At 41.2% G+C, this 13730-nt stretch overlaps 1 long non-coding RNA gene across 2 annotated transcripts in view; it reads left to right on the top strand.

Annotated features, from left to right (window-relative positions):
* Positions 1 to 2022: 2022 nt before the first annotated feature.
* LOC144005344 (uncharacterized) overlaps positions 2023 to 13730 on the top strand; it is a 73518-nt gene continuing 61810 nt past the window's right edge. Inside the window, exons 1-2 of one of the 2 annotated variants that reach the window (XR_013279540.1) lie at positions 2023 to 2102; positions 2507 to 2585. This is a non-coding gene — a long non-coding RNA (uncharacterized LOC144005344). Of the gene's footprint in view, positions 2103 to 2222; positions 2586 to 13730 lie in introns of those variants that run through there. The other variant, XR_013279539.1, reaches the window with a different exon arrangement.

The following is a 13730-nucleotide window of genomic DNA, read 5'->3' as shown; positions in this document are numbered from 1 at the left end:
ACCTGAAGTTTCCATCGTTTTGTAATTTATTGAAAAGAATCACCCAGAAAATGTGTTCACGATTCGGGCGATCGCTCACTATGATGTTTGCCATGGACATTTTCAAAGGATTGTTTTTAAAAAAAAAAAAAGCTCCAGGTGGAGGAGTGGAACCGTCGCTTTCCTTCGGTACCGGATGGCGTAGGTTCACTTATCCTCCTGGGACATCATGTGCGGCTTACATCATGTGAGTAATTAAAAAAAAAAAAGAAGAAGAAAAAGAAGTTTCAAAAAAACAAAAAAAACAAACATCCTTGGATCAGTTCTTTACAAAACAGCAGGCAAAAACACTTCTGAGAGAGAACATGAACCAAAAAGAGGGCAAAAAAACGAAGAGGACAGCAATTAAACAAGGTAAATGACCATCATTTTTATTCTTTGTTTTTTACATTATGCACAACTCATTTATTGTGCAATAATCTAATTGTAACATGTATTTTTGTTACATGTTTTGATGCATTTTTATGCGTTATAAAACATTTATGTCTGAATTTTGGGAGGCTTGGAACGGATTAGGGCATTTACATGGAAAATGCGTCTCTACTTAGAAAATTTTCTACTCAAGAACTTTCTTCCGGAACCAATTAATTTCGTAAGTAGAGGTACCACTGTACTGGTGTTGCTAATATGTAGAGCAATTGGAATAATTGATTCTCAACGTGCGCTTCAAAAATCCATCCAACGTTTGCATTTTTAGGACTCCTTTCCCCAGCTGCTGCCCACGCTAACAAACGAGACGTCCGTCAAATGTTTTTGACGTTACGCTAATGCTATGTCGCTAACGGGCGACAATTGATCTGCATCTTTTTTTTTTTCTTTTTCTGAACGCTGAAAGAGTTCAATCAAATGTACTCGTATGAAGCATCAGGGAGGCTCGTGTTTTAGCATCCAAACTGTTTTATGCCTTATTAACAAACCCTTCATGCGTCTGACGACTCCCAAGTTTTTGCCAAAAAAAATAAAAAATAATAATCACATCTACACACATCCCACCGCCTTATCTTTTTGCTTTTCTTGTTTTCTACTTGAATCGTTGATATGCAAGAAGGGAGAGCATGGTTACGGTTGCGCTTTTTGTTTGACCGTACATTAGCAGACGTCGCGTAATAAAACGTGAGGCCCGAATGTAGCAAAAAAAAAAAAAAAACGCTCTGATGTTGTGCCTCTTTAAATTTATACAAATCCACTCCTTTCGGCTGCTTCTTGTCTCAGTTTCGATGCTCGGTTTGCTGGGATTCCAACTCGTGTGTTAGCAGTTTGTTACCTCGGCGCAATGTTTGAAGAAGCATTTATACAGTTGTTCACGTTCTATGTAAAACTAAAGTGTTTTTTTTTTTTTTTTTTTTTTTTTAAGGGGAGGGTCTAAACGGGACCGCCGCAATCATGCGAAATGAGATTAAAAAGTGTCACCCTGCACTCGCGGCTGCATTGTTTTTACGCGGTTGGAGTTTTATTCAACCTGACACGGAGGCTCGAAAGACTATTTTGAATGGTGGGTGAATTTTACGCACCATGCAAAGAGCAACATGCAACAGCTGTTTCTAGACAATTAAATACTAAACATTCATAATATTTCTTTGTATGAAGAAATAAATAAGTATATATTTTACCAAACTCTTGTGCTGTGTTTCCTTGATTTGTATCTCCATAAAACACAAGTAGTCGCAGAACAATATGTAGCCTATAACACAACATAAATACAAATCGTCATACATGTGCAAATCACATTATGGTACAAAGTAAGTAAACAATATATATGAGTATAAAAATTGTGCAAAGAAGCAGGGTGTAAATTAGCATTTTAATTTCCATTTTGTTATCCCCTCATTCCTCACAAGGGTCACGGGAGTGCTGGAACCTATCCCAGCCAGCCAGCTTTGGGCAGGAAGTGGTGCACACCCTGAACTGGTCGCCAGCCAATCACAGGGCACACAGAGACGGAACAACCATCTACACTCACAATCACACCTCGGGACAGGCATGGGCAGAACATGCAAACCTGGGCTCGATCTAACGTCCCCAGCACTGCGAGGCGGACGTGCTAATGCTAACCAATCAGCACGGTATTGTATACAAAAACTAATATGTAATTGTAACCACAACATGTCCCCTTTTACAATGATTGTGTACGTTCAGTGTTTAAAAATAAATAAATAAATAAATAAAATATGACGCGAGCTACTTCCAGGTGGTGTTGCCGTCGTGATTGTCCAAAGCATCTTGCGACAGGTGTCTCATTAGAACGAGCGAGGCGAGGCTTGAGTCGAAAACGGAAGGCATCACATCGCGAAAACTATCGATTTGGCCGTGTTGATAAGTTTTACTTCTTCTCAAAATGCAAACATTCGTGCGTGCTGTGCTGCTGTTGATAAAGAAGAAAAAAAACAGACCGGCCACTTGGAGGGAGACGAACAACCGACAACACCAAGAGGACGTTTGTTTGTTTGTTTGTTTGTTTGTTTTAAAGTCTCTTCAAGTGTGGCGGCTGAGGACCACTTCTTCTTTCCACCCCTTTCACACAATGGAGACAGCTTTATCCAGCCAAGGTAAATGTATTTTCTTTTTCCTGTCGTTTATCTCACGAAAAAAATGTTAATAGAGTTTTACTTGCTAGGTTTTTAGTGTGACAATCATTCCTTCATAACGTTGAGTGACCATACGTGTAATAGAAAATGGATGCGTGCCGTTGATGCTTCCTGTCCTGTTCTGCTCTGGTGTGGCTGGGCCATGACGGAAGCAGTTGCGGGTGGCTTCAGATGCCCCGCAAGCTGTTTGGGAATTATTTTCTCGTAAAAGACGCCAATGTTTCCGTCATGACGGCACTGCAGCTCAGCTGTGTTTGTTTACAAGCTTGACAAACACCTCTGCACAAGAACAACCATTCAGGATTTTTTTTTTTTTTTTTTCACTTCGAAATATTTCACTTAGACCTGATTTTAATCTGTAACCAAGATTCGAAACTCTAATTCAGCTTTGCAATCATAATTTTTAAACCTAATTTTAAACCCTAAACCTGTCTTGACTCACTCTTTTTAAATTCAAATATAGCATTTTCCCTTAATTGCATTAAATTAATAGCAGTTTTCTATTTTTCTTATTGCTAATTTCTGATCATAAAATGGTGGCGTGTCGAGTGCTGATACCGAAAGTAGATTAAAAGGTACTCGCCCATCCCTACTTAAAACCCTAAACCAGGCGTGAAACCTAATTTTACCTAACCTGATTTCAAACTGATTTAAAATTTTGATTTTGAACTCTTAATCTGGATTAGTAATAGTAGCTGTGGCTTGTTAACCTCAGTTTGAAACTGTAACACTATCTTGAAACTGAAATTTGCAACCATAACCCCATTTCAAAACCCACATTTAGACCATAATCCTGGTTTTGAATCCTAATTTGAATCGTGAGACCATAACACAGTGATATCATATAACCATGTTTAGCACTGTCATTTTGAAACCCAAAATTTGCCAATCCTGAAGCTACATTTAAAAACTGCTAGATGCAATGTTAGTGAGCCAGTGATGTGGAAAACGGCAGGAAAAGTAAACGGCACATAACAATCTGGTGGTGGTGGTAACCTGTTGACAAAAATCGTCGTGGACATGTACAAGTCGAGATAATTGCTCAGCTGGGGCGCTGAAAGACACGAGGAAGACAAACAGGAAGCGCTTGACTTGCACCTGTGCTAACTGCTCGCTAACCCGATCAACCCGCCGCTTGATTCAATGCGATACGGCAACGGCGGGGGGGTCCGGGCACGCTGCCAAGCGATGGCGGGAAACGATTTTTCCAAGCAAAACAAACCCCCCAAAAAATAAAACAAAACAATGACAAAGTGCAGCATGTGCAGGTGACGGCACGTCGTCATCCGGCATGCCTCCGGGGCTGTTATGGATACAAGCGCTTTAGGAAAGAGGAAGAGTCACCTGGCAGCGTTTTGGCACGCAAGCTCGCCGATTCACAAGTCAACCCTGGCGTCCCTCCGGGCCAGCTCGCTATGTGGTGCGTTTGATCGAATTAGCTTCAAGCTGCTGCCGCGCAAAATTGCACAACATCCGCTTGTCGTAATGGCTGGAAACATGGCAGAAGAAGGGCTGCGGGGTGAGGGGTACTTGTTGGGGTGGGGGGTGGGTAGTCGTGGGGGTTTAATAATTTAGTCGTCTACGCTGGCTTTTCTTTCAGAATAGCAGACGCTACACACGCGAGCTTGGCTAGATTTCAAAACGGTCAAGAAAAGATCAACAGTGGTTCCTTGGAGGTCTTTCTGCATCCCATACACAATAATGTACCTTTTATAATAATGTACCTGTAGGGTGTGCATATTTATGCAATATATCAGTTGTTTAATTTGACTCCTCCTGATCTTGACTTTGTATCCAGAAAATGTACATATGCTACAAACTCACGTGACTAGCAAATTTGAAATGTGCGCTACCCCCCCACTTTACCCTCAAGATGGCCGACAGGTGCAGTGCACGGATGAAAGAGAATACGTTTAAAAAGCAGGACAGATGTTTTGCCGCGTTACAGCTGCTGGCAACCGCCACTGTTGTCGACAAATCGCCCAAAGGTGAGAAACGTGACGATCAAACGGAATATTGTCGTAAATATCGCCACAGCTTACGTAAGAGCTTCCCACGCAATCCTCGGGCGTGTTTGTTTACACATTAGTGCCACTTTTAAACGTTCCTTGATGGACTCGATACGTGGCGCTCGCTATCTGGAACGCCCCCCCCGCCGCTCCCCCGCTGAGGCCCTAAAATGGTAGCGGCGTGCGACCATCAATAATGCACGCGGCGAGAGCACCCGGCCGCTCTTATCATCGGGGGGAATCATGGGGTCTGCCGGAGGCTGGCGTTGCTGCAGACGGATGGCGGCAATTTCTTCTTGGATGAGAAAGAGAAGGAAGAGTAAAACACTCTCGCTAGGCTAGCTAGTTTGCTACGTGTGCATCGTCACAGAGTCTGATGCTAGTATTTGCTGATTTTTGTCTCGTACAGATCAGATCAGATCACATTGGGCGCAGCAAAGTGACTTGGCAGAAGTTGGTATGCTAACATTTAGCATGTTTAACATCGCGTACTATCGCTAATGAGAGTTGATCAAAAATGCTGACACGTTAGTAGGTCGTACGCAAACATAGACCAAGATGAACCTGAGTTGAAAAAGAACTGAGGTGAATTGATAAGGTATTTTTTTTTTTAGGTACAATTTCTAATGGGAATTGATCAAATGTTGACATGCTAACAGTTAGTATGCTAACATTGCTGAATAGCAACGTGAGTAGCGAAACACTCGGGTAGCTTGGTCAATATTTAAGTACGACAGATTTAACATCATGCCCTTTACATTTTCTAATGAAATTTAATAAAATGCTAACACTCGGTATGCTAATTTTTGTTTATTCAATAAGTACCTCTACTATTACCTTTTAACTGCTTCCACCCGCAGGCTTGAAAGGCGCGCTTATTTTTTATTATTATTATTATTTTTTAATTATACAGTTGTTGTTTTTTCAGTTGGCTAGAAGTAAGCGTGCTGCATGAAAATGTGTCGTCATGCATATTTTACGGCGTGGCGCTCTTTACAAGGTGCAAGTGGCCGAAAAGAGGTTGCCACCAAACTCCCCTCTCAGCAGCCAAGTGAGTGCTTACTGCTTAGCCGAAGAAGAAGAATGTAGGCGTAACGTACTGACTGGAAAGAGGACGAGGGAATCGGCCGCATTTTCTCCATTAGCGTGAGTGCCCGGAGGGAGGGAGGGGGGGGGGGATCGCAGCGAATAAAATGAAGGAGACAGCAACACAAGTGGGTGGTAATTAGAAATATTACCTCCGTGTCGGAGGTTATCTGCCCGTCGCGAGTGCCGCGTCATTCTTTTGATGCTGACAAGTTGCACCCCGCCAGCCAATTAATGGCCTGCCTGATAAGAGGCCTCCTGTTATTAAGGAGACTCTTGGAGCTAGCTACCGTTCACCTTCATCCAGTCTTTTCCTCGAGCTCCTGAAAAGATTAAAAAAAAAAAAAAAAATCACCTACACTACTAAGAATAGCCATAATCTTTAGTGAAAAAGGAAATCTGTGAAAATATAGGCATATTATTTCAAGAAAAAAAAGTGGTACTCTTAGAAAAAGTCACAATTGTAGGAGAATAAACTCGCGTTTGCTTAAAAAAACCAAAAAAAAAAACAGTAATCGTACATCAGATTGAAAAAAATAAATTGTAATGTTCCAAGCAGTTGCATCTTTTATAAAACAAACAAACAAAAAATTGTAACCTCATGACAATAGTTGTGTGTGCGTTTGGGGAGGGGGCAGTCATAATTTTACAACAATTTAAAAAAATATTTATTCAAATATTCAGATTTGAATTTGAGAAAACATTTTACCTAAATAAATTGGGATTTTCCCTTAAGAATGAATATTTTTTTTCCCAAAAACAGTTAATTTAGTTTAATAAATTATATTTTAGAAAAATATGTAATTTGAAGTGACATTTTTAATAATTTGTTCAAAATTGTGAAATCTTTGTAATTTTTTTCATATTAAAAAAAAAAAAAAAATCTCATGAAATTTAGTTGCATTTTTTTTCTCCAAGGGGGAAAAAGTCGGTTTTATGAGACTAAAATTAAAGGTCCAGATTACAGACAAATATCTCAACAAAAAAGTTCAGGTTTTCTCTCAGTTATAGTTGTAAAACAACGAGGGATTATTTTTTTTTTCAATCCTATGAGATTGAAGTAGGATTTGTTTTTCTAAGAAAAAGTTGTAATTTTAGAAGAATAAAGTCATATATTTTTTTTTGAGAATAAGCCATAGTATTATCAGAATAAAATCTAACATAAAAAAAATAACAAAAATATAGATATCTTAATCACATTTTTTTTCTCAGGACATTTTCTAATCTAATTTTTGTCAAAAATGTTTAATTATTTTATGAGAATAACGGAAAAATCCAGAAAAAAAAGGCCACAATATCAAGAAAATAGTCTGAATTTATTTTCGGGTAATGAAGTCGAATTGTTGTTTTTGTTTGGGAAAAAGTATAATTTATAACCGACTGTATCAATAGGTGATCCCCTCCAGGAAAAAAAAAAAAAAAAAAGTCACAATTTTATGTTATGAGAATAGTTAAATAACTTTTTTTTTTTTTTTTTTCAAGAAAGAAATAGATGACTTATGAGAATAAAATTTCTTCAATAATCTTAATACTGTATTTTTTTTTTTATAGCTCCTTCCGATATTTTCCCTATTTCACCTTTAGCAAGCGTAGTTCCGTATAGTGCAATGAAGAGAGCGGAATTTAGGTAAAAGCCAGAGTGCATCTTGGGAGACGAAAGAGTGAGCTCTGCGGCCGCACTTTCACCGATGAAAATTTGATGACGCTAAATCTAGACAGACTTTTAGTGTCGGTCGGGATTACGCCGGCGGCCTGAAGGCTCATCAATGATTCAGGCGGGAGAGAGATCCCGCCGCCGCCGCCACCGCCGACGTCTGCCACACGCGGGGACGGATAAATGGATCGGGTGGAAGCAAATACACCTGGTCAATAATGGCCGCCATTTTGTGGGGTCTGGGCAATTAATTGATTTTATGGAGTTGTTTTGGCATGACTGTATTGTTTTAGATTCATTTGAGTTCAAAACACTTGCTCGTTGATGTGCACTGCTTACACCAATAACAACATGGCTGCGAGCAGAGCCGAGCTTGATGAGTCATGTTTCAAAATGATAGCAGTGGCTCCGTGGCTATATCGAGCAAAACAAGTTTAAAATGATGTCATTGTTGTTTGCTTCGAAATGCAAAAAAAAGGGTGGAAATCAGATTTGTGGGTGGCAAAAAAATGGAGATTTTATTTAAAGGCCATATTGCCCAGCTCTACTTTAATATTCCTCTCCTATTCCCACTGTATTTGGTCATGGCAGAGATGCATAAAAAAGGCATTACGGCGTCTTCAGGGTTACGTGCCGGGAAACTCAACAGGGTTTTTTGATGGACAGGTGCAGACAGGGATGACGGCAACAAGTGGACTAGAGTTACTTGGTTATGATGGGAGATGAAGGGGGGGGGGGGGGGGGGGGAAATAAAACACCCGCGGCGGCTGTGACGAATCAGAGGCTGTTGGGGTTCAAAGACTCAAAATGGCGGCACGGAGGTGTTTTGAATGAAAGAGTGGACATCAGAATGATAGTGATCTATGGGGAGGAAGTGCGGAATTCACACGGGCGTAACGTTAGCGGCAGCTTGTCCACATTTACGCTCAGAGGTCAGACTGGGGGGGGCAAAAATGGCGGAAGGTGGACTTGTATGTAGCTGCTGACAACACGCAACCTATAAAGCAGATTTATGTGAAATCATCTTTTTGATTAAGCATGTAAATGTTAACTCATTTGCTCCCAAAGACGTATTTATACGTTTTTTTTTATTGTTTTTTTTTTTTATGCTAGAGCATACAGAAGGCTTTGATGCAGCCTCTGAACTGAAGAAAACGCTTGAAGCAGTGGTAGTTTTTACAAAAACAGCCAGCAGGTGGCAGCAGAGTATAAGAGCTCAAACGAAGCCATGTTGCAAAAAACTTTTTTTTTTTTCCCCCCCCCCACTGTTTTAAACAGATATGTGATGAAACTTAGCTATACTCTAATGCCAATTGCTGCAAAACGGAAACAGATAGAAATATATTTTTTTTTCCCTGATGAAAAAAGATGCAAATTTTTCTTTTGGTAGAGTCCATGTTTTATAGCAATAGAACACAATACTCTGTGGGCCTTGAAAAAGTAGTCAAAATCCAGCAAAGGGTTTGCTTTAGTGAAAATATGTGGGAGTGAATGAGTTAACGAGCTAAATGGACTGAAAGAGCGTGACGGACATTTGTGTTTGGATGCTCCAGACGGTTTTGGCTTGGATCCAAAATGGCGGCAACGGCGAGACTTAGCATGGCCCGCGGCAAGTGCGCCAAATAATACTGCCGACGCTGTGTGAAATGGCAAGCGTGTTCCCGTTTGATTTGACATAAGGCCGGGATTGTTTTGTGTCAATTTCACGCACTCACAATCAGTTTTCTTTCCTGGCCACTGGTTTGGAGGATTGCGCGCCGTGTAATTGGCGTCTCTCGCCCCGAGGACCTCGAAGCAGATAATAACGGTCGGTCTGAGGAGAGCCACTCAAGCTGGCGAATGCGCCCCGATTCATTACTCTATTACTCTTTTTCTTTTTTTTTTCTTTTTTCTTTTTTTTTACACTCCCAGCGTGCGCACGTCGCGCGTTATGGGCGGCGCTCGAGCCGAGATGGAGATGAGCGGGCGCCTCATAAGAGCAAGGACGAACGGCGCACTGAAGCTTCCGGAAGGACTTTTGACGACTGACAAATTAACGGTGTCGTTAGCAAAATGACAGTTTCGTTGGGATAAGTGTTGCATCCGCGTGATTGATAAATTATGATCGCGAGGGCTGATTAAAGTGGCGAGCAGCTTGAACCCTTCGGCAGTATTGTGACCCGTTTTGGGCTTTTTGTTGGTTCTGACCAAGTAATTTTTTTTTTTTTTTTTTATTATTATTTTATTTATTTATTTGTATTTATTTATTTATTTATTTTTTAACCTGACCAAGTAATTTCAAAATAAGATGTGGCCTACGGGCTACGATCGGAGTGTTGTTCCAGTAGGGGGCGCCTATGACTCTCTACAGCTTTAAAAAGGGCCAAAATGACACTAAAATGGCTCCTTCAAAGCAAAATGGCCGACTTCCAGTGCTTTCTTGAGACTTTCTTGGGGGATCTATTTATGATAGACATGCCTCCAAATTTCTGTATCAAACTGGAATTGAGTGCAGAATTTTCAAAAAATTCTTGCAGTTGATTTATTCGTCCTTTGTTGTTTACGGCCAAACAAATTTCGCAATGATGAAAACCCTCAAAAATACCAACCAGTCGTTCCCGACGGGAAAATACGCATGCTTTTCAAATCACCGTAACTCCTGAACCGTTTGCGCTAGCGACGCAATTCCAACGGCATCTGAAAGCAGAGAAGCAGAGCTTTACGTCGATACTGCATATATCACAGTAGCTGGCAGATTGTCGCATGTGGGAAGCGGTGCGTCATAGAGGAGAGTGACGCAGGCGACAGGAATTTCTGCATGTTTTTCAAATCACCGTAACTCCGGAACCATTAGTGCTAGCAACGTAATTCCAGCGGATTCTGAAAGCAGGGGAGCAGAGCTAAATCGGGGGGACTGCTATAATAGTAGTATCTAAAGGTTTAAAGGGGGGGTATAAACTCAAAATTATCCCTCAAAATCCTGAGCAATAACAAGGGAGAAACAAAGCAATTTCAAATTAATTTTACATACCATTATCTGTAAAACAAATCCAAATTTGCGGGAAAAAGTGCCTCTAAAGTCACACAAAACATGTTCAGACATAAGTTCGGCGACATTAAAAGGGAAAAAACACCAAGACCGGCAGGAGGGAGCGGAATACAACCGCACATGAATGATTCAGTGTTCACCTCTGGGTATGTCTGGGAATTTCCACAAGGAAGCCCCGCTACACCTGCTGATGACGCCTGCTTGTCTCGGTTTAACGGTGGAGTTGTCACAAGATCGCCGGTGACGAGAGAAAAGTGGCCCCGATGGGGAATTTCAGCCACAATTGCCATTTCTCGTCAGCAAATGTTGGTCGCTTCATTCGTCCCACCTGTCGGCCTTCCTGCCCCCTCAAAGCCAAGCCTGGCATTCCCCACATTCCCTTTTCACTTCCGATTTACAATCCCTCAGGCAAAACTCAAGTGGGATCTTCCTCCCAACTAGTCTTTCGGAAGACTAGTTGGGGGAACATCCACACGTAGAACGTCCACTCCCACATTCCCAATCAATGTTATTCCAACTTTTTGAGGTGTGGTGATAAGACTGAACACGCCCCCCCCCCTCCTCCCCCTTGTCCATAACGTCATAAACCCCCTGCATAGGGGCTAATCACACACCCTCCGGGAGAGCTGAGGTCAGAGTCTGGGGACGGCGGAGACGAGGCCCGACTGGAGACAGCTGGAATGACGATGGGATGGGAAACCTGAACCGAGAGAGGGAATGTTTGGAAAAGGTGAAAGCGGGAGGGACACGATCACAGAGTACCAAACTACACAAATAAATGACACTTCTTTTGATTTTGATATGATGCCATAACCTTGAAAATATTTTTTAATGACCACAACTAGACGGTGTTTTAATTCCAAGATGCCAGAGGAATCACTAAAGTGGATTCGTCAAGACGCCGCCGACACATGCAAAGGCGTTTTAATGTCGACAGGAAGCGGGAACATGGGAAACGCTTTAACCGGGCCCCCCCTTGAAATCAAGCGGATTAGGAGCCATATGTGAGGGTCTGTAATCTCATTTGGAAGAGCCCCCCGGGTGCTCGCAAGCCTGTGTTTTACATTAGTCCCAATCAAAGGCGCTCCCGACGACGGCGAGGTGGCTCCACCGGTTTGAGGATCAGGACGACCTGACCACTTCGCGCCAGACGCTCCAGAGAGAAGCAATTCGACGTTGCTGGTGTCAAAATCAGCCGAAATTGTAGAAAACGTCACATTTTTGACAAAGAAAACAAAACAAAACAAATGGACGTCCTCCAGAGAAGTGCTGCAATGAGCTCCACAAAATAAACAAGCTCCGCAAGGAGCCCGGTTGGAAATGACTTGAAAGCCACGAGAGCTTTGGAAAGAACTCAGACGTGAGGTCTGTCCGTCGTCGCAAAGATAAATTTCACTCTTGAAAGATGAACTTGTTACTAAACGAGATGGAGAACCAGAAGCTTGATTTGTAAAAGCTTGAATGATTAATACAAGTTAAATGGAGCCAGATAGGGCTTAAAGCGCCACTCATTTGCAGTCTGGATGTGGAGAGCGGTGAACATCTCCTGCTCTGGATCTTCTCCAGAAGCCTCCATTAACACCTCACAAAGTCACTAGAAATGTTTCTCGTCACTTTATGTAAGTCAGAGCACTGAGTAGTTTGCTCGCGTCGTCGCATGCCCGCCACATCACAGACAGAATCACAAATGCAGAACCGTTCCCACCTAAAAGCAATTCCAAATATTTTGTTTATGTTGACAGGAGAACGTCAAAGGCTCCTTTACTATCGAGTGCAGGGGTCTGCAACTTGCGGCTCTGAAGCCACATGTGGCTCTTTATTTTCTTAAAAAAAAAAAAAAAAAAAAGCAGAAATTAATTGGATATTTTGTTACACATTTATTTTAATTTTTTAGATAAAACATTCTTTAATAAATGAATTCGTGATTTCAGATAAAAATAATAATTAAATATTTTTAAAAAAAGTAGTTCAAATGTTTTTAAAATTACTTTAAAAATGACCAAAAAATACCAAAAAGTAAAAGGGAGCGCAGAAAACTGCCATACAATGTCAATGAAATTGCCAAAAATGTCAGAGAATTTAATAATAAAAAAAAAAAAAAGACAGAAAAGAAAACATTAAACAAGTAACCATTAAATGTCCAAAAACAAAAGAAGAAAGTCACAAGCTTTCCATAGAATGTATTTGGAATTGCCACAAAAGTCAGAAAAATTATTTTTTTTTTTAAAAGGGCAGGGAAAAAACATTAAAAAAGTAAATAATTCAATGTCCAAAAATGGAAGATAAAATCCCCAAAATTGCCATAAAATGTGCAAAAAAAAAACTGCCAAAAATTACACAGAATTGATAGCAAAAAAAAGTAACAATCAATAAATAAATAAAATACAAATGAAATGTCAAAAAAAGAGTGTGGGGTCGAAAATTGCCAGTGTCCATAAAAATATAAAAACTTGACAGAAAGGCCTAACCACAAAAGTGTAAACATATGTGAAAAACAAAGTGTGAAAGATGACAATTGAGGGGGGGGGAAAATTCAAAGATAAAAGGTAGAAAAAAAATGCATGTCAAAATATTGGATGTTGCTGTCATATTTTTGTGTTGCAGTGCAACTCTAATGATCTCTTGGGCCCTCAGCACAGTAAACTAACACTAACACATTTTCCTTCATCCCAATATTCAAATATTTTGTGGCTCCGGACATGTATATATTTTTTTATGTAAAGGTTGCTGACCCCTGTGCAAGTGTAAGAATAATAATAATAAATAATACCTTGAAGCAAAGTATGTATCACTAGCAAATCACATGGGCTGGTCTGACTCGTTAATCTAAATCTATCCCCACAACGAAGACCCCCCCCCGCCGCTGACCAATGTCCATGATCCTGCCTTGCAATAACGCGCGGGTCAACGCTGGCCAACTCTCCATTCATGAACACACTGACCCCCGCCCACTCCTCTGGGTCGGCAGCCTTTTTTGTGCCCCCACCCCATTGTGAGGTGGATTTGTGTGGCCGCCCCCCCCCCACCTCCCCTTGTGATTGATGCCGGCCTGACTGACCCCCACCTCAGGACTGTCCGGCTCCCAGAACCTCTGGATGCAATTAGTGTGAATTTGTTCAAACTCGATTGTTCTTGTGAGCCCTCAAGAAGGATGAGTGTGATGCGGAGTAATGTCGAGAGGGAGGATTTATTTATTTTCACCCGGTGACAATGAAAGAAACAGAAGAAGAGAAAAAAAAACACATGAGACATGAACTGAGAAGGATTTTTGTCTACAGCTTCCACCTCTCACGGTGTTCTCAGCAACTGCTTTTATCTACGGGAATTTT

This window comes from Festucalex cinctus, chromosome 17, assembly GCF_051991245.1.
Source record: "Festucalex cinctus isolate MCC-2025b chromosome 17, RoL_Fcin_1.0, whole genome shotgun sequence".
Taxonomy (NCBI): Eukaryota; Metazoa; Chordata; class Actinopteri; order Syngnathiformes; family Syngnathidae; genus Festucalex; species Festucalex cinctus.
The sequence above is the reverse complement of the archived record's forward strand: the minus strand, read 5'-3'. Positions and strand labels throughout refer to the sequence as shown.